The 20,024-nt window shown below is 47.8% G+C and overlaps 1 protein-coding gene across 6 annotated transcripts in view; it reads right to left on the bottom strand.

The window, feature by feature from the left end:
• The window catches only part of CALD1 (caldesmon 1), a 193,193-nt gene extending 173,697 nt beyond the window's left edge, over positions 1–19,496 (bottom strand). For 2 of the 6 annotated variants that reach the window (XM_077340694.1, XM_077340696.1), the window contains exon 1: positions 19,294–19,494. The gene's annotated coding sequence lies outside the window, so the exon portion shown is untranslated. Of the gene's footprint in view, positions 1–19,293 lie in introns of all 6 variants that reach the window. The other 4 variants (XR_013231459.1, XM_077340692.1, XM_077340697.1 and 1 more) reach the window with 4 other exon arrangements.
• Positions 19,497–20,024: the final 528 nt, after the last annotated feature.

Genomic DNA, 20,024 nt, shown 5'->3' with positions numbered 1-20,024 from the left:
CATTGACTATATCTACCATGAGCCCCCTGCCAATTGGCCATGCTATGGCGTCACTTCCCTGCTGCGCTTCCTCCCATCCCCTTGGCTCTATACAGGCAGGAAGTGGCAACCCTAAGGCACACTTGAATAAATCTGTTACCAGGTTACTACATTGCAGACTCTGCATGGTCAGGGCTCTTCTACCCATTCTAAAACGCCAGATTTTACAACCTCTGATCAAACCTGGCACAGCCAGTTTGGTCTAGTGGTTAGGAGTGCAAACCTTCGCCTCCTCACAGCACTGAGAATGCTGTTCTGACCAAGCAGTGATATCAGGGCTCTCTCAGCCTCCCCTCCCTCACAGGGTGTGTGTTGTGGGGAGAGGAAAGGGAAGGCGACTGGAAGATGCTTTGAGAGTCCTTCGGGTAGAGAAAAGCTGCATGTAAGAACCAACTCTTCTTCTTCAGTAATATCAGGGGTCTCAGCCTCACCGCCCTCACAGGGTGTCTGTTGTGGGGAGAGGAAAGGGAAGGTCACTGTAAGCCGCTTTGAGAGTCCTTTGGGTAGAGAAAAGCGGCATATAAGAACCAACTCTTCTCCTCCTCCTTGCTCAACTTTTTTACAGTTGAAAAAACCATGAAATATTCTTCATACTTTGTGAAACCCCAGAAGTGGCCCAATAGTATAGAACATGTTTGGGAAGCATAGCTGTGAACATGCCCACCCGGGGCCGCTCCCCTTCCCACTCCAGGCTCATCATTGGCCATTTTGGTGGGTGGGGTAACATGACCATAAATGGTTATAAGGTAAGGGTAATGGTATCCCCTGTGCAAGCACTGAGTCATGTCTGACCCTTGGGGTGACGCTCTCTAGCATTTTCATGGCAGACTCAATACGGGGTGGTTTGCCATTCCCTTCCCCAGTCATTACCGTTTTACCCCCCATAGATTCATAGATTCAGTATGACACAGTTTCCTGTGCTCCTGTGCGTTCATGTGGCCAGTCAGTTGCTGTGTTGTTGTTGTTGTTGTTGTTGAATTGTGCAACATTTTTTTATTCTGTTGTCTGACTTTGACATTGGTCGAGTGGAAAGGCAGATCAGATAACTTTCAAACAAACAAACACAATGAGTTCTTCCACTGAGCCACAGCAAACTCCCCCTGGAGCCATTAAGCAGGGTTCCTCAGATTCCTCACTCTTTAAAAGCATTCTGTGTTCCCAGGACCCTCAAGGATCCACGGAGTTAAGGGTCAGAGATTCTCCCCTAACTACTGCACACTTCCTACTCCAGAGCATAAGAATCCACAAGGATCAGCACAGACTGATCAAGGCTCCTTTGAGAAGAGATGCTCACCCTCTTACTTTACCTGGTAGGCCCACAGAGTTGAAATAAAACAAGTCCTATCACATTCTGTTGCTGATCTGCTGTCTCTCTTCCCTGGCCCCCAACCCTCTCCCCTCACTCCCCACCTTAACACAACTGGTTATAGTACCTAGACCAGGGCTTCCCAAACAGAGGTCTGTGGGCCCTTGGGGGTCCACAGGAGTTCTGGAGGGGAGCTCTGAACTGGCATGGTAATGGGGGGGCGGGGTCTGGGCTGTTTTCTCAGCTCCTACTCTGCTTTCCAGCCTACATGACGCAGAACTGCCATAGTAGTAATAAAGGCAGGGGGAGGAAGCGAAAGGAGGATAAGGGGGCGGGTAGTGATGTCACTTCTGGGGGTGTGGCAGGGGCGTGGCCAGCTGACATCACTTTGGAAATGTTTAAACAGGGGCAGGATAGCCATCTGACGGAGAGGCTGATTCTCTGAAGGTTCAAGGGCGTGGCAGGTTACAGTGGATGAACGATAAAGTTGTGAGTGTCCTGCATAGTGCAGGGGGTTGGACTAGATGACCCATGAGGTCCCTTCCAACTCTATTATTCTATGATTCTATGTCACTATACGACTAGGGTGACGGGGTTCCCCTGGGTCAGCAGCAGGGAACGGAGAACAACAAATAACTATACTTATAATATTAGCTGCCTAAATTTCAAATGTATCCCCAGAGACTATCTACGGACACTACAAATACCGAATTATGTTGATGTGCTACTGATGCTCCCCAAACTCTGTAAAAGGGCTCAAAATAACCCTCACAACATACTTTCGAGGACTATGAGAGTGAATTAAATCCGAGCAGGCACCAGAATTCACAACAGAGAGAAAAGCGTGCTTGGATTGCACATTAAATCCAGAGCACTGTGTTAAAATAAACTCTTAATGCCTGGGTGCATCAGACCATGCGCCTAAGGGCCATCCTGCCGTCTTAGAAAGACGTTTTAAAAATGCAACTGAAGCCAATTAGAAAGAGGGGTCCATACTCAAGGCTGTACGCTCATCCTGCTTTCACACAGATTTAATTTCAAATACCTGCAAAGCCTGTTTGATCAGAGGTAAAGGGGGGTGGGGGTGGGACATAAAAGAAATCTATACAGAGATACCCCCTCCCAAGCATTCTTGTTTCTCTTAAAAGACTATGGTAAGCTTCTACGTGCAGACAAAACAGTGCTACCGAGGCAGGTGATGGCTGTACACAAAGGCCTATATATGGAACGAGGCCCTAGATTTCCATAGCTCCTTTGTAAAAATCAGAAGCCTTTGCCTTCTATGGAGGTTCACACCAGCTTGGCAGGCCACCGGAGCAGTCTCCGAAGCTTCTGTTTAGCATAGTTTAGATTTACACAGTCCTATTTTGGCACGCCTTTTCTTCCAGCATAGGGCTATAGAATACAGTCCAGACCCTGCCCAAGCATGCAAAAAGCATGGCATGCAGAATGCAGGCCACCTCGTTGCTTTAATTCAGATTCCCAATGACAAAGGAGGGGGAAGCACATTAAACATAATATTCTCTTTGCAATAATCGGTGACTTCACCTTGTTGGAATTCTGAGTGCCTCCCGGACCCCATCCTCAACAGAGGTCCTGTATATATATATATTTTTAATGAATGCAGAATTGGTGTATTCTAGCCATATGCTTTTCCTGGAAGGCTCACGAAAGCCGGTTCTCTTTCGTTCACGGTCGGAAACAGCCGGCACAAGCGGTGCGTGTTGGCTTTATGCTATACACATGTTAAAGAGCCCAGCCATAATTTACATTGATTGCATAATGAGGCAATCTGTCTCCTTCCAGAACGGCCCTTCAGCTCAAGCCGGTCACACCTGCAGAACGGCAGAGTCACATCTGGCACATAAATCGCATGCTCGAGAGAGGGACTCTTTATGCCTCACGGGGAACAGGCCTTTCTGCAGCCTAACGGTACACGGCATGCGTTTCGCTGCAGACACCTGCCTTTGGCAGGGCCAAAGCAAGCCATGAAATATGGAACTGTTTCCCCACAGGGAAAGGGACGCGGTTTCCTTAGGTGGCTTTATGTTCGGTTGCTACAGAGTTCTTCCAAAAGGTTTAGCCCTGGAGAAGCTCGCCTCCTGTCCCCCCCACGTGCACTATATTTTAAAAACCTGCGGGGAGAGGAAGGGAAGGCGACTGTAGGCCGCGTTCAGACTCTTTCAGGCCGTGAAGAAAACAATTCATCTTCTTAGCTTTGTCACAGCATATTTCATCAACAGAGACAAAAATTATCGTTCCCGAGGTATAGGAATCTGAATAAGAAGTCTTTTATATGAACTTTAGAATTTTGGGGTTGTTGGAAGGTTTGGTTTTGTCAGCTATGCCTCGGTGTTTTCCTTTTTTGCAACGATATGCTGGTTAGTCTCGTAATCATAGTAGAAGAACACAGTTTAGCCTTCCTAGGTAGCCTCTTAGGCAGGGGTAGTCAAACTGCGGCCCTCCAGATGTCCATGGACTACCATTCCCATGAGACCCTGCCAGCAAATGCTGGCAGGGGCTCATGAGAATGGTAGCCCATGGACATCTGGATGGCCGCAGTTTGACTACCCCTGCTCTTAGGGCTAATTCTCTACCCTTTCTCATGGCACTGTCAACAATTATATTGACCAGTGCATGACAAACCATCCAAGGGTTTCTTTGCAAACCTTTCCAAAAGAAGAAGAAGAAGAAGAAGAGTTGGTTCTTATATGCCGCTTTTCCCTACCCAAAGGAGGCTCAAAGCGGCTTACATTCGCCTTCCCTTCCTCTCCCCACAACAGACACCTTGTGAGGTGGGTGAGGCTGAGAGAGCCCTGATATCACTGCCCGGTCAGAACAGTTTTATCAGTGCCGTGGCGAGCCCAAGGTCACCCAGCTGGCTACATGTGGGGGAGTGCAGAATCGAACCCGGCATGCCAGATTAGAAGTCCGCACTCCTAACCACTACACCAAACTGGCTCAGGGCACTTTCAATGCACTTTAAAAGTAGATTATTCTCTTCTTTGAAAGTGCATTATCCAATGTGTGCAGAATGGGCCCAGGTTACAGCCTCGATTCAGGCCTCACCGTAGTGAGCTACCAGGGACTAAAATGGGAGCAGGTCAGTCAAGATACTTTTTCAGCTACAGAGCGAAATGGAGATGAAGAAGAAGAGATGGTTTATACGCCCCGTTTTTCACTACCCAAAGGAGTCTCAAAGCGGCCTATGATCGCTTTCCCTTCCTCTCCCCACAACAGGCACCCTGAGAGGTAGGTGAGGCTGAGAGAGCTCTGAGAGAAACTGCTCTGCAAGAATAGCTCTAGCAGGACTGTGACTGGCCCAAGGTCACCCAGCTGGCTGCGTGTGAAGGAGGTGCAGGAAATCCAACCCTGCTCTCCAAATTAGAGGCTGCCACTCTTAACCATTACACCACACTGGCTAGATATGCTAGAGGTCCCACCCTTCAAGTGAGACCCAGCCTTGTCCCAGGCACAGCACAAACCCTGGCTCCATTTGAAGTTCTCCAGTTTCAGCTCCTGTAACTTGACCTCAAAGACCTGGCGCTGGAGGAAACACTGTGGGTCTGGATTCAATTACAGACACCCAGAAGCTGGGGCTGTCTCTCGGCACCTGCTTTTGGAACGATTTGAAAGGGAAGGCAAGTGGCGATTTTAAAGTTCTGGAACAATCACCCAACCTCCCCCCCCTCCCCTTTCTTCACAGAGACTATTTGAAAGAGAACAGTGAATCAGGAAGGGTTGTAAAAGTGTCCCCTAGCTAACACTCTGCTCAGAAAAACACGTAACCGTCATCCTTGTATTTATATTTGACTCAGCCTCGAATTACGGTAACTATCAGATTGTCCAAGCCAGGGGTAGTCAAACTGCGGCCCTCCAGATGTCCATGGACTACAATTCCCAAGAGCCCCCTGCCAGCAAATGCTGGCAGGGGGCTCTTGGGAATTGTAGTCCATGGACATCTGGAGGGCCGCAGTTTGACTACCCCTGGCCCAAGCTTTCCTTTCAAAATCCAAACGTTCTAGAAACCAGCAAAGAATGATAGGTCAGACCACTGAAAAGGGAAGGACCATCTACAGAGTGTGTGAGTGTGTCTTGTGTTAAGTATCATGAAGTCACTGCCAACTTATTGTGATCCTGTGAATTAATGACCTCCAAAACATCCTATCAATGACAACCTTGCTCAGATCTTGCAAACTGAGGGCCATGGATTCCTCATTTCAGTCATTCTGTCTCATATTGGGTCTTCCACTGTTCCTGCTGCCTCTGAGGAAAGGCTGAAGGGAATTGGGAATGTTCAGCCTGGAGAAGAGGGTGTTGACGGGAGACATGATGGCTCTCTTGAAGGATCTGGAAGGTTCCTGTTGGCAATCGAGGATAGAACTCACAGTAATGGGTTTAAACTATATGTAGGATGATTTCACAGTCAGAGTAGTTCAGCAATGGAATTGGCTGCCTAAGGAGGTGATGAGTTCCCCCTCACTGGTGGTCTTCAAGCAGCGGCTGGACAGATCCTTCTCCTGGAATCTGTAGACCGATCCTGGATTGAGCAGGGAGTTGGACTAGATGGCCTGGATGGCCCCTTCCAACTCTATGACTCTATGATTCTGTGAACTAGAACTCACATGTGTCTTTCTGGCAATCCACAATGTCTGTAAAACTCTTCTCCAACATTTTGAAGGAATCAACTTTCTGTCAGCTTTTTTCATTGTCCAATGTTTACACCCATATTTAGTAATGGCTAGAATTGCCAGCTCCCTCCCCCCAGTAGATTCCAGGATCCTTCACCACCAGAACCCACCCCTGCCATAGAAGCCGTTTTTACCATAAAGTTTTTACTCCAATACTAAAGTGTCATAGTAATGTCACAGTATGATGATGTCACTTCCTGCGCAATGCTGGCAAAATGTCCTGGGCCTTCCTGTTTCTCCTGGCAAGCCCCCATCCCCCACCAGTTGCCATGAGGCACCTCCCAGTCCGAGTAATGGGGAATACCAGGGCAGGAATTATCTCGATCTTGAAGAAAGATCTTACTAGAGCAGAAACACCACTTCCCGAAATGAAATTTATTTGTATTAGTTTCTATCCCAAAAGGCACTGCTCACAATTAAAACACAATGTAAACAATGCCAGCATGCAAAAATCACATTTAGAAATCAGTAAAGCCAGTGTGGCTTCTCGAAAAGGTGGAAGCTTATTTGGGGTCGTTCAAAAGTTGCTTTCTCTCTCTGCCAAGCTAATGACAATTGCTGGCCATCCCTGGCCCCATGCCGAGCCTCGACCAGACAAGGTGGAATGAGTTGCTGTCAGAGGTGTGAGCCATCACAGAGCTCCCAAAATTCTGAAGGGCCACCAGGCACTGAGTTGAAGCCAGGGCCCACCATGACCATCCAGTGGGGGCCCCCAGCTGAACAACTGAACCCCTTCATCCTCCCCTTTATGCCTGGCTATGGTCTAATTCAGTGGTCCCCAACCTTTTTGAGGCTGGGGACTAGCGACAGCAGGGAGGGCGATTGCCTGGCCGCGCATGCGTGATGTGTGGCCAAAATCGTGCATGCACGCATGCGCAAAAGTGCTGCGCATGTGCTATTCCGGCTGCGCATGCGCATGTGCGGCCCGGCCACGCGGGCGCCATGCGCGGCCCTGCTTCCTCTCCCCCCCTCCCACAGTAAGAAGCCTCCCAGGCCGCAAGCTTGCGGGGAGAGGGAGCCGCGGCCCGGTGGTTGGGGACCACTAGTCTAATTGATCCAGGAGGGGGATAGATAGATAGATAGATAGACAGACAGACAGACAGACAGACAGACTTTAGTGTGGCTATCCCAGTTATAGCAATTTATTCCAGTTAAATTCTTCTCATGACTGCATACTGTGAAATTTATAGCGTTTCCTATGGAGGGTAGGCTTTCATGAGTGAATAATTTACTATTATCAGATAAGGAAATTGTTAAGAAAAGGAAGTGAGGGAAGAAATCAAACACTTCTTGCAGGTTAACGTGACATGTCTAATTTTGCGATGTGGGAAGCATTAAAGGTCTCAGAGAGGGCTCCTCATATATTTTGCAGCTTTCAAGAATAGGAAGAAAATGCATTCAAAAACAAAATATATTAGAAAGAAGTAACCTTTCATAAGAGAAGAAAAACAGTACATCTTTGTTTTTTGTAGATAGCTACATAACACAGCTGAATTGGCTAGAGGCTTCTGAACTATGCAAGTCCTTCAGTTCGTCTAACTAGTATTTGGAATCTGGAAACAAACCAGGGACGTTCTTAGCACATGAAATAAAACAACCTAAGTCAGTCGCTTTCAACCTTCCTAATGCCACACCCTTTAATACAGTTCCTCATGATGTGGTGACCCCCAACCATAAAATTATGCAAGGGTTCTTTCACAGAAATTAAACTGAAACTGACCAATGGTGTGAAGATCCATTGTTCATGATTGTATATAAATTGTTTTTTTCCCAGGGTTTCTCGTTTAGCTCTGCCTCTTGTCCCGCCATGCCGATCTCGCTCTTTTCCACTGCTCCGGACAGAGGAATGCTCTATCTCGATCTACCCCGCAAGGCTGTTGTGTGGATGCCCCCCGTCCAAGCTGCTTGCCCTGTCGTGACCCCTGTGTAAGGGTCATTCGACCACCCAAGGGGTCCCGACCCCCAGGTTGACAACCACTGACCTAAGAGGAAAACATGGATTTCTTCTATCCAAACAACAGGAACCAAAGGATCACAAAAGTTAATTGATTCATTAGATAACTTGCAAATGAATAAGGTAATATTTTAAGATCACAACACCTGTAATTGCTAACATTGCATTAAGTTAGAGTAATATTCCTAATCAGGCAATATTAATGAACCAGTAGACTTTGAAGAATTCCAATTGTCAATTTAGGAGCAAAAGGAAATAGAGAGTAAATAGCCTTATGTCTTTATTTAGATGTTGAAAAGACATTTGAAAGGGTCAGCAGAGTTTGCCTGAGTGTGCCTTTAGAAATTATCCTTTTGGAAATAGACCAACTGTGCAATCCTGAACCCTATTTCTGAGCATGCTCTGTGGGGACCAAACCCTATAAGGAAAGGCTGAGGGGCTTGGGAACATTCAGCCTGGAGAAAAGCAGGCTGAAAGGGGACAGGATGGGTCTCTTGAAGGACCTGAAAGTCCTATGAGGAGAGGCTGAGGGACTTGGGAATGTTCAGCCTGGAGAAGAGGAGGTGGAAAGGGGACAGGATGGGTCTCTTGAGGGATCTGAAAGTCTTATGAGGAAAGGCTGAGGGACTTGGGAATGCCCAGCCTGGAGAAGAGCAGGCTGAAAGGGGACAGGATGGCTCTCTTTTGTTCTAGGAGGAATTAAGAATCCAGCAGAAGATACCAGATGTTTTCACAGATTGGAAAAAACAGTGGAAAGAAGAACCAACCAAAGATCACTTTTCGTTATTTTCAGCAAAAGACAAACAGGGTTCACGAGAAACCCTAAGAAATAACCTGCAACACAGAAAAGGCGAGGTTGTCAACACGGCGTAAAACGGTGCTTAATTCACAAGAGTCCTCTTTTAGCACCTACTGCAAGCGTGGCACAGGGCTCTTGAACAAGAAAAAACAGGATCCTACAAGGAGATACATAAGGGGGACTGGGAACAAAAAATTTCCCATCTGTCAATTGAATCAAGAATTATTATAAGATCTTTTTAAGATGGTAAAAGACACCCCGAAGGCTTAAGAAAAAATAGTTTATAGCAATGTTCCATCTAATTGCTGGCACTGTGGCGCCAGAAAACCTGATCTGATGCATGCCTGGCGGAACTGGCCTGGTAGCAACTATTAGGCAAACCAGCAGAAATAACAGGAATTGTTTTACTGCAATGGATGCTAAAGCACTTGTGCTAGGCAGGATATCTAATAGTCCCCTTGTTATTTGCCCTGCAAATCATAATTATGGAGGGTTTATGGAGGAGCAGGACCCCAGTGGGGTATAATGCCATACAGGCCACCCTTCACGCATCCATTTTCTCCAGGGGACTTGATCTCTGTCATCTGGAAGTCAGTTCTGATTCCAGGAGATCTCCAGGACCCACAGGGAAGGTGGTGACCCTATGTAGCAGCAAACGAAGCAATTATGATGGCCTGTTAAAGGCCCTAGAAACCTGGTTTTGCTGGTGCCCCTAGACTGCAAAAACCAGAGGTCCTGGCGGACCATAATGCATTGCAGGTCAGCACTATGCGCCTGCAGGAGGGGTCACAGTTTGCCCAGACCTGCTGAGGCTGTGATGCAATTCCCCCGGCTTAGTTGTTTGCAGATGGCTTGGAAAGCTGTTTAATCCCAACCAAAAGTCCCAAAACGATGGAAGCGTCTCTGGTGGTGGAAAGTCATGTCAAGTCACAGCTGACTTTTTGTGATCCTGTAGGGCAGACTTTACTCAACTTTTTATCATTTATTTATTTATTTGTTTGTTATTTATTTATCATTTATTTATTTATGGAGAGCCAGTTTGGTGTAGTGGTTAGGAGTGCGGACTTCTAATCTGGCATGCCGGGTTCGATTCTGCGCTCCCCCACATGCAACCAGCTGGGTGACCTTGGGCTTGCCAGGGCACTGATAAAAGTGTTCTGACCGAGCAGTGATATCAGGGCTCTCTCAGCCTCACCCACCCCACAGGGTGTCTGTTGTGGGGAGAGGAATGTGAAGGCGACTGTAAGCCGCTTTGAGCCTCCTTCGGGTAGGGAAAAGCGGCATATAAGAACCAACTCTTCTTCTTCTTCTTCTTCTATTTAGATTTATACCCCACCTCTCATGACTGTTGTCACCTTGAGGCGGCTCACAATTAAAACCATAGTTACCCCATAAAAACCCCATTGAAACAATAACAATACATATATATTTGTGTTGTGCCTTACTTTTCTGTTTGCAGTTTCCTAATTCCTGTAATACTTGTCCTTTGCATTGTTTTACTGTTTACATTTACTGTTGAGAAACCCCCCGAAACATTCTTCAGGCTCTGAGAAACCCCCAAATTAAAGCAATGGTGCGGAATATGATAGGGAAGCATAGCTGTAGGCATGCCCACCTGGGGCCCCTCCCCTTCCCACCCCCTCATTGGCCATTTTGGGAGGGAGGGTTGACAGGACCATATATGGTCCTGTCACCTGATAAATGTTTAATACCTTTAAAATATATTTAGAATATATTAAAAATTAATTAATACGCACCCAGGGGTTTCCAGGGCCCTCAAGAAACCCCAGGGTTTCACGAAACCAGCCTTAGGATTTCCAAGGCAGGAGACGAACAGAGGTGGTTTTCCCATTGCCTCTGCAGCACAACCCTGGACTTCCTTTGGTGCCTCCCATCCAAATACTAAGCAGGCCTGACTAGAAACAGAGTGTTCTGCACACAGAGTCAAATTACATATTGAGAAATATCACATAATATAGTCCTGCTAGGGTTATACCACACAACACAGCATCTAAGAGTCCCATATCAAACAAACGCAAGTACATCTAATTTTGCAGAAAGACCAGTTAGGATGCTTTGGGCTGATCCTGCGTTGAGCAGGGGGTTGGACTAGATGGCCTGTATGGCCCCTTCCAACTCTATGATTCTATGATTCTATGATTCTCTGTGTGGGGTGATGTTTTTCCCCAGTACCCAAAGTATTCAAACATACACTCCACCATGTGCATTCTGATGTACTACAGCCAAAGTGGTATAGTCTGGGAGGGCCGTACCACATGATCTCATAGACTCTTGTTAATGGAAACCTTAATCGAAAGGCAGCTGGTGACACGACCTAACCAAGAATGTTTTTTATTATTATTATTACTCAAGCTGAAACCAGAAGAAATATCAACTATTATCTCAAAGAATACTCCAGAGTGAAAAGCCCTCCAGGTTTGCTGGACCACAGCCAGGATAGGTTGTTAATAGCTAAATGTTAGCATCTCATGCCTGGTGGGCCGTAAAAAAGCACCAGGTGGTTCATATTGGGGGAAAGAGCCTCCGTTCCAAAACAGGTGCACGATTCATAGAATCGAGAATAGGGTCATCTAGTCTAGCTTCCTGCACAATGCAGGAACTAACAGCTACCTGCCCAACAGCTACCTGACCCCAATTTCATGCCCAAGTGATCCCCCCACCAAAAATCTCCAGAATCCAGCCCGGCCTGGAGGAAATTCACCTGCCATCCCACAGTGGCGATCAGCAATTCCCTGGGTTTGCAGGGAAGGACCACAAGAGACAAACACTGGCACATCCCTTCCTGCCCACCCACTCCCAATCTGCCTAAGTTCATAAAATCAGAATTTCTGTCAGATGACAATGTCAAGAAAGCTCTAAATCAGTGGTCCCCAACTTTTTTATCACTGGGGACCGGTCAACGCTTGACAATTTTACTGAGGCCCGGGGGGGGAGTCTTTTGCCCAGGGATGTCGCCGCCGCCTGAGCCCCTGCTCCGCTTGCTTTCCTACCTTTTACTGCGGGGGGGGGGGGGGCAGGGAGAGGGAGCCACGGCCCGGTGGTTGGGGACCACTACTCTAGGCTCTACCCCTAAAATCTCCAGGTATTTTCCAACCCCAATCTGGCAACCCTACAAAGCCCATCTTTTTGCTCAAGTTTCACATTTCATGCCCTGCCTTAAACATTTGTGCTCTTTCCAAGTAGCATTCCCAAATGACCACCCCTGGAAATAAGTTACTCATGTAGAGGGATCATAAACCAGAGGGAGGGCATCTCTTCAAGCTCCCTCCAGCATCTTGGGGAAAGGGCAGCACGGCTGTTTTTGAGATGGTGCTTCTCATTTCTCCCCACCGATAGTTGTTGACACAGAATTTTGTGTCATAAATCTGCAGGTTCTGCCTCCGTGTTCTTTAGCCTTTAAAAACCTAAGCTCTTGACATAGCTGAGTTATTAGACTGTTAAACGCATCGAGACGATCTTCCCAGCATTGTTGGGGGATCTCTGTTGCAATTTGCCAGCCAGTGGGTTGGTTCTTTTAAAAAAAAGCAAAGCATTTCCCCCCTTCTCTGGATAGATCCAAGCGGAAAAAGTATTTATGGCTAGACATGATGTTCCCCAGTTGGTGTGAACTAATTTCCAATACGGCTGTTTGTTTTCCTATTTAAGGAAATCCAGCCTGTCGATGTGTGAATGGGCAGGTTGCTGGTCGTTTTCACACCCTCTGCCTGCATCTCTCTGAGGCCCTTTTTATTTATTATCTGTATGAGCAGAGCACAGAAATATGTAACAAACGTTTCCACTGAGCAGAATCGTCTCCAAGTAGGGTACTTTCCCACAGCCGTCTGTCCTAGTTCCAACGGCCTTGGTCACAAACAGGCCGCCGATACGTTCGTTCCTCCCGAGGGTTCGTCCAGAGAGCCTTATTGGCAGGGTCAGCCTTGAGCTAAGAGGGACTGAATCATTTCAGTTCCTTTGCCCAAGAATCCTCGGGAATACATGACAGGCTGCTCCCCCTTGGCTTCTAAGTTGGCCCATGTGGGGCCTGCAAGTCTCTCAGAATTACATCAGATCTCCGGACCACGAAGATCAGCTGACTGATCGGCTGGCTCCCGCATGTTGAACGCATCGAGACTGATCAAGATGCGGGAGCCAGCCGATCAGTTCCCCTGGAGGAAATCCCTACCTTGGAGAGATGACTCTATGGCAGGGGTGGCCAAACTGCGGCTCTCCCAATGTCCATAGACAACAGTTACCATGAGCCCCTGAGCTGGCAGGGGCTCATGGGAATTGTAGTCCATGAACATCTGGAGGACCACAGGTTGACTACCCCTGCTCCACAGCATTATATCCTGTGGAGGTTGTGTGAGGAGTTGGACTAGATGACCCAGGAGGTCCCTTCCAACTCTATTACTCTATGAGGTCTCTCCCCTTCTCAAGCCCCTCTTTCTCCAGGCTCCTCCCCCAAATATCCAGGAACTTCTCAACCTAAAGTTGGCAATCCTACTATGTCAGTTTTTCAACCTCTGTTCCACCTCAGAAAGCATCGTGAGATGTGCTAGTATTACAAGTACAACCCAACCCTTGGGAAATGTCACTGTTCCCAAATAGTCTCTCATTGCTAGACTGGTTCAGCAGTCCATGTGCAGCCTCCCTCTGGGTCTAGGGCAGAAGTGGCCAAACTGTAGCTCTCCTGATGTCCATGGACTACAACTCTCATGAGCCCCTGCCAGTTTGGCCACCCCCTAGCCTAGGGTAACACATGCACACAACGTTTTACATGCATATTTCTTGCCACAAGCTATTGTGTGCTTATGCCTTGAAGAAAACCTATTTGGCTATAAAGGTGTCGCTGGACTCAAACTCAGTCCAAAGATATATTGGGTTGAAGCAATTTAGAAGTAAATTATCCTGGGTATAGTCTGCATGGGATTTTTTACACAGTCCCAGTTTGAATTAATCTCTCCCATCTACACTGAATTCGATTTGCAACATGTATGATTGATTCATAGTGACCCTACCTTTCCCCTGCGATATCCTGAAGTGGATATAAGCCTCGATATTTGAAAAACCGGCATCAGGAAGAGTGCAGCTCTCTGCTCTTTGCAAATTAACTTGCTGCCACAAGGCTGTAGCAAAGAAGACTTCCCAGATTGGCCAGGGCATCAGTTCAAAGTCTTCCTGGTTCCCAGTTGCAAGGCTTCCCTTAAAGTGATTTTGCTCCAGAAGCCCTAACTTCTCTCAGCAGAGATTTGCCTCTTGGATCCCCTCCCCTTCTCTGCTGTCTCCAATCCTCTTTACCACCCCCACCACCACAAGAAAAGAAAGAGGCTTCCCCTCCCCCTCCCCCCCATTCTGAGCTTCCCCAATCAAATGCAGAACAGTTTCTATTTCAATGGGGGAGGGAAATAGAGGAATGCCCGAATTCAAATCGATCTGAATTCAGCAGGAACCACAACGGAATAAACAAAGTAAGTGCAGAATCAGCCCTGTTCTGCATTGGAAAATCCAGCTGCAAAAGCACATTGAAAATGGATTATCCAATGTGTGCGGAATGGTCTCTAGTCTCTTTCTCCACAATGGAATTGGTAAGTGATCAGTTGATTGATTGGCTGGCTCCCGCACCTTACTTCTGTGCCCATTTCTCTGACGGGACATGTCACTGCTTCTGGGGTTCCCTGAAGTCTGGAAACGATTTCCGGGGGTTCCTCCATGGTCAAAAGGTTGAAAAGGGGCGCTCTAAACTGTGGGTTGAGGTTGATGACAAAAAGAGAAACAAAAAGGGTCTGTGATGCAGTAGGCAGACTGAGGTGGCCCCGGCTCACACCCCACTTCAGGCCATAAAGCTCCCTGTGCTACCTTGGGCCAGGCATGTTCTCTTTCAGCGCAGCCTCCGAAGAAGCAATCATTGATTTCTGCAGGCTTCCAATCCAGCAAAATCTCTTTCTCTAAGAACTACAGATTTTCCACAGAGCCGTTCACTGTTCATTCGCCTGGATACGCGTTTGGGTGTGGGGCAGAGCTCAGCTTTTGCATATCTTCAGAAATGCTTGCAGAACAATCTTGGTCAGAAAGCTGGCAAGCGAATCAAGGGACGTTTTTGTGGCTAGCTGCATTCGTCACACGCCTCAAAGCCTTTTAGCCCACGTTGAAATCTGATTTGAAGGCATTTGGAGATCAGATTCAATTATGGCCTTTCCATCGGAAACTTGGAGGTCACCGAGGCCATGTCATCTATTACTGAACGGTGTTTGTTCCTTGTCTCCTTCTCAAGCAAAGCAGACCATCAATATCTAGTGAAATGCTGTAAAAAAATGTGCTTTATAAGTCCGGTATGTATAATTTGTTTCTAGGGATGCCAATTCTGGGTTGGGCAATATGTGGAGATTTGGGGGTGGAGAAGAGTTTTATTTTATTTTATTTTATTTATTTGGATTTTTATACCGCCCATTCTTTACGGCTCTGGGCAGTTTACATGGAACATTGTTATAATGTTCCATGTAAATGTATGCAATCTATAACATCATGAAAATTTCAATAAAACATCACAACAATCTTATCAGGTAACAATTCATAACACAACATGAGTAACAACAACACTGGAGAAATTGTTCAGTCATGGAAGGGTGTCTGAGGGGGGGACCAGCAGATTTTCCAAGTCGGTCAGCCTCAAGCGAACGCCTGGTGGAGGAGCTCCCTTTTGCAGGCCCTGCAGAACCTGTGGAAGTTCGGAAAGGGCTCTGATCTCCTCGTTCCACCAGGTGGGGGCCAGGACCAAGAAGGCTCTGGCCCTTGTTGAGGACCAACAAGGGATCCGCAGCCAGTTCGAGATGGCTCTTTTGGGGGTATAGGCAGGGAGTTGCTGAACTTCAGGTGAGATGCAGAACAAACACTTTCACTTAACCATCAGTGATACTGCCATATAAAGAAAGAATCAACAAATGCAGACAAGGAGCAACCTAAGTACACAAGAGCGCTCCACTAAATCCACGTTTAATCTGTAGTACACAAGAAGCGCTCCGCTAAATCCACGTTTAATCTGAAGTACACAAGAAGCGCTCCACTAAATCCACATTTAATCTGAAGTACTCAAGAAGCGCTCCACTAAATCCACATTTAATCTGAAGTACACAAGAAGCGCTCCGCTAAATCCACGTTTAATCTGAAGTACACAAGAAGCGCTCCACTAAATCCACGTTTAATCTGTAGTACACAAGAAGCGCTCCACTAAATCCACCTTTAATCTGAAGTACACAAGAAGCGCTCCGCTAAATCCACCTTTAATCTGAAGTACACAAGAAGCGCTCCGCTAAATCCACCTTTAATCTGAAGTACACTATTTTCCTCCTACAATGAATGATGCACTTTAGAAGCAGATTCTCCTGTTTTGCACGGGAAGATCCACTTGCAGTGAACCACGGCATGAAGTCCATGTTTGGCTCTGAGGAGACAAGTAAGCATGCTGCGTTACTCTGGCCCAAGGTTCAAGCTCCTCAAAACCAGCGCTATGTCTACGTGGCTATCCTGTGACTCATTGAAAAAGAGATTCGAAACAGATTGAATTACCTTAGATATCTGTCCCAACAGAGCCCAATGTGGACTTAATGCAGCACTTCTTGTGTACTTCAGATCAAACTTGGATTGAGTGTAGTGCTTCTTGTGAACTTCAGATTGCTCCTTGTCGACATTTGTCGATCCCTTATAAGGGACTATCACTGATGGTTAAGCAGGTGTGTTTATGCTGTGTGTTGCACTAGTCCTTGCTTTTCATAGGACTTCCTTTTGTATAACTGTGGAGTTCACATTTCGGATAATATAGTGTACCTTTGATTATCATACCTGAATGTTACCTGATGACTATCATACCTGAAAACAGTGCTGTTTTTGTATTGCTGTTATCTTCCCAAGAATTCCCTCCATATTGTTTTCAACTTTCAGGTGAGGCCTGGACCTTTACCGAGCAGGAGGCTCCACAGTGGGCTACGTCTTCATGCTTGTATTGCCTTGCCTCTTCCTGCTCCTGCATGGGGGAGCATTTTCCTGGGTGCACTTTGTCTGCCCCAGATCTGTGCTTCCACATGGGAGTCTGGGCGGTGAGGTTCTGCCGAGCTGTGAGGTGCTGGAGGCTTGTTTGTTTAGGGATGCAGTATTGCATTGGGACGCAATAACACATCCCTAAACAAAAAAAAAATGCCCCAGGTGGCTCCGTAGCACTGTGCAGCACTGCAGAACTGCCTGGGGCATGTCCCTTCCAGGACACTGTAGTCAGGGGAGGAGCTGGGCCAGGATGGCCCGAATCTTCCCCTGCCACACTAGGCCTGCCCCGACATAGGCCCCATTGCCTCCAGGGCAAAAAAGGAAATGCAGATAAATCTGTGTTCCTGGCCCAAGGTCACCCAGCTGGCTGCATGTGGAGGAGTGGGGAATCAAACCTGGTTCTCCAGATTAGAGGCCACTGCTCTTAACCACTACACCATCTGGGCAAATGAGAAATACTTTATGTATGTTCCAATTAATTTCAACAGGGCTTGAACAGGAGAATATCCTGGGGGTTTGACCACATGGCTGCCAAGACAAACTGTGTTGTCCCTAGGGTTACCAACCTCCAGGGTGCACCTGGAGAACCCCTGAAATGATAGCCCCTCTCCAGATTACAGTGATTGGTTCCCCTTCGGAGGGTGGCCTGTTATGGCACCACATTGCTGCTGAGCTCCCTCCTGTCCCTGACCCCCCCTCCCCAGCCCCCCTCCAGCTTCAGGTATTTCCCAACCCAAAGCTGACATCCCTAATTGCCTCCCCCCCCCCCACACACACATCCCATCCAGGAGAGAAAGAAACCACAATGAATGAACATATGAACGGAGAGCCAATGTGGTGGAGTGGTTAAGAGGATCAGACTAGCTTCTGGAAGACCCGGGTTCAAATCCCGACTCAAGTGTTCAATTAACTGTTTTATCCATGTAATGTTAACTAATAACCCTGTTGTTGCCCACCCTGACACAATCGGTCAGTGTCTGGATAGAAGAACTCCTGTGTTGACGCCCACTCCCTGCATCTAGCAAGGGTAGGCTAGGTGCCCTCTAGGACCCCTTCCAGCCCTACAGATCTAAAGGAGAATTACCAAAACGGCATGTTGATCAACAGGGACATCAAGCCAGTCAGAACTCACAAGCCTTTAGGGAGTAGTGCTCTTTTCCTTTTCCCCTCTCCCAGTTTTAAGTTTTGTTGCTGCTCATCTTTTCCCCTTTCAGCTCCCTGAATGTGATGTCATAGCTAAAGGGTTGGATTAGGGCAGGTGAGGCCAAATTGTGGCTCTCCAGATGTCCATGGACTACAATGACCATGAGCCCCTGCTGGCAGGGGCTCATGGTCATTGTATTCCAGGGACAGCTGGAGAGCCACAGTTTGGCCGCCCAAGGACTACAGTCTAGGAGGCCCCAAGTTCAAACCCCCACTCTGCCATGGAAGCTTGCTGGCGACATCAAGTCAGTTACGCCCTCTCTGCCGAACCACCCTCACAGGGCTGTCGTGAGAGTTAAATGGAAGAAAGGAGAAGAATGCCGGCTGACTACAGTCCCCAGTGGGGAGAGAGGCAGGGTATGAATGAAGCAAACAAATAGACAATGAGAAAAAAGCAATGTCACCAGCTCCTCGCAAAGCCTCCTGTGCATGTCAGACGTGCAGCAGGCACACACGCCAAAGTCCAATTGCCCTCTTCCTGAAACGGCTCCCCCATGCAAACTCTATTATCCGCCGGTCCCACCCATGAGCATTTCTTTTTCCCCCGACTACCCGGAAAGGCTCCCTCATAAGAAACATCCTGGCAACAGGCTGCATTACACGCGGAACGCACGAAACTCAAAACGGATGGCGCTCTCTGTCAACAAAGTTCGGGGGTTGTTTTGTTTTTTTTATGAAAGACAGCCGGGAGAGGACATCTGTTTCAGCAACGCTTCGAATCCATAACATTCGCCAGGACTTGGGCCGAGCTGTGTGATTTGTCTTGTCTCGACAGGGCTAAGCTTTTGCAGACGGGGGTCTCGGATTGCCAAAAAGAAAACGGGGAAGGGGGGGATCACTTCGTTTAAAGAATGCAGAGCTTCCCTTACTCCCCCCCCTCTCCCCAAACAAATAAAACATGAACAGATTAACTGCTCCACAGTCAAGGCTTGTAACAATGGAGGTCCAGCCTCTGGCCAGCCTAGTGGGACGATGGGTAGGTGGATGGAGACACAGACAGACAGGCAAGAATTCCACCTATCCTGCCCGTAAAATCTTCCTTCTGTCCCGGTTGGGACAATGCACAGTGGCCCGAGTGAGCAAACCTGAACTGCACCTCACAACCAACACGTTCCCCCCTCTGTGCAAGAGCCCAAGGAAGCAGCGGGCCCTCTTGGAGGGTAAAAGCTGCCTGTGCAGACATCGCATCTGGCCAGTGCGGAAAAGCCAACCTCGCTGCATCACTCCGGACAGAAACATTTCCGCTGCGGTATCGGGAAGCCCTTACCTCAAGGCCGCGGAGAGGGTTTTGCCTGCAGGTAGGGAAGCGGCAGCGTCCGGCCGGCCAGGAGCGCAGCCGAAGAGGTTCCCCTTCCCAAGCTGTCTGAAACCCACCAGCCTAGTCTGCAGAGTTACAGCCGTGCCTCGGCCCCTCCCAAGAAGTCAAAGCTAAGTGAATACATATCCCTGATGTTTAAAATTGGCAGCCAGTGGTATGCATTGTCCTCAATTTATTCTAATAGGCAGCCAATGGCGAGGCTGCAGCCAAAGGTGGGGTCAGCCAGCCTAAAGGGATGCCTGTCATTCTCCAGGCATGCTCAGGAAGCCACTCGTAAGGAAAGGGGGGGGAGGGAGAGGGGGGGGGAAACCAAGACCGAAAAAGCCTCCGAAAATTCGTGCAAGCTGCCAAAACTGTCCTGCTCCATGCCCTTTTTTGGCTATCCTTTGCAGGGCCTCTGAAAGTAAATCCTCTGTCAGGAACAATCATAAGAAATGTTAATCTTGGAGAAGGAGGAGGCTCTCTTGCCGAACACTTTTTTTAAAAAATGGAAATGTCCTGGAAATGTGGAGTGTGTGTTTGGAAGGGGAGGGGGGGGGGTGAGAACTAAGTCTGCATTCGTTTGAGGGGGAGAGGAGGAGGAGGAGGAGGGGGGGGTTCAGTGCAAGGCATTTGCTGCAAACAAATACAGCGAGGCTTGCATCGGGGCAATGAATTCCAGATGTTTCAAAAGTATTTCC

The sequence above is a fragment of the Paroedura picta genome, chromosome 5, assembly GCF_049243985.1.
Source record: "Paroedura picta isolate Pp20150507F chromosome 5, Ppicta_v3.0, whole genome shotgun sequence".
NCBI classification, from domain to species: Eukaryota; Metazoa; Chordata; class Lepidosauria; order Squamata; family Gekkonidae; genus Paroedura; species Paroedura picta.
The sequence above is the reverse complement of the archived record's forward strand: the minus strand, read 5'-3'. Positions and strand labels throughout refer to the sequence as shown.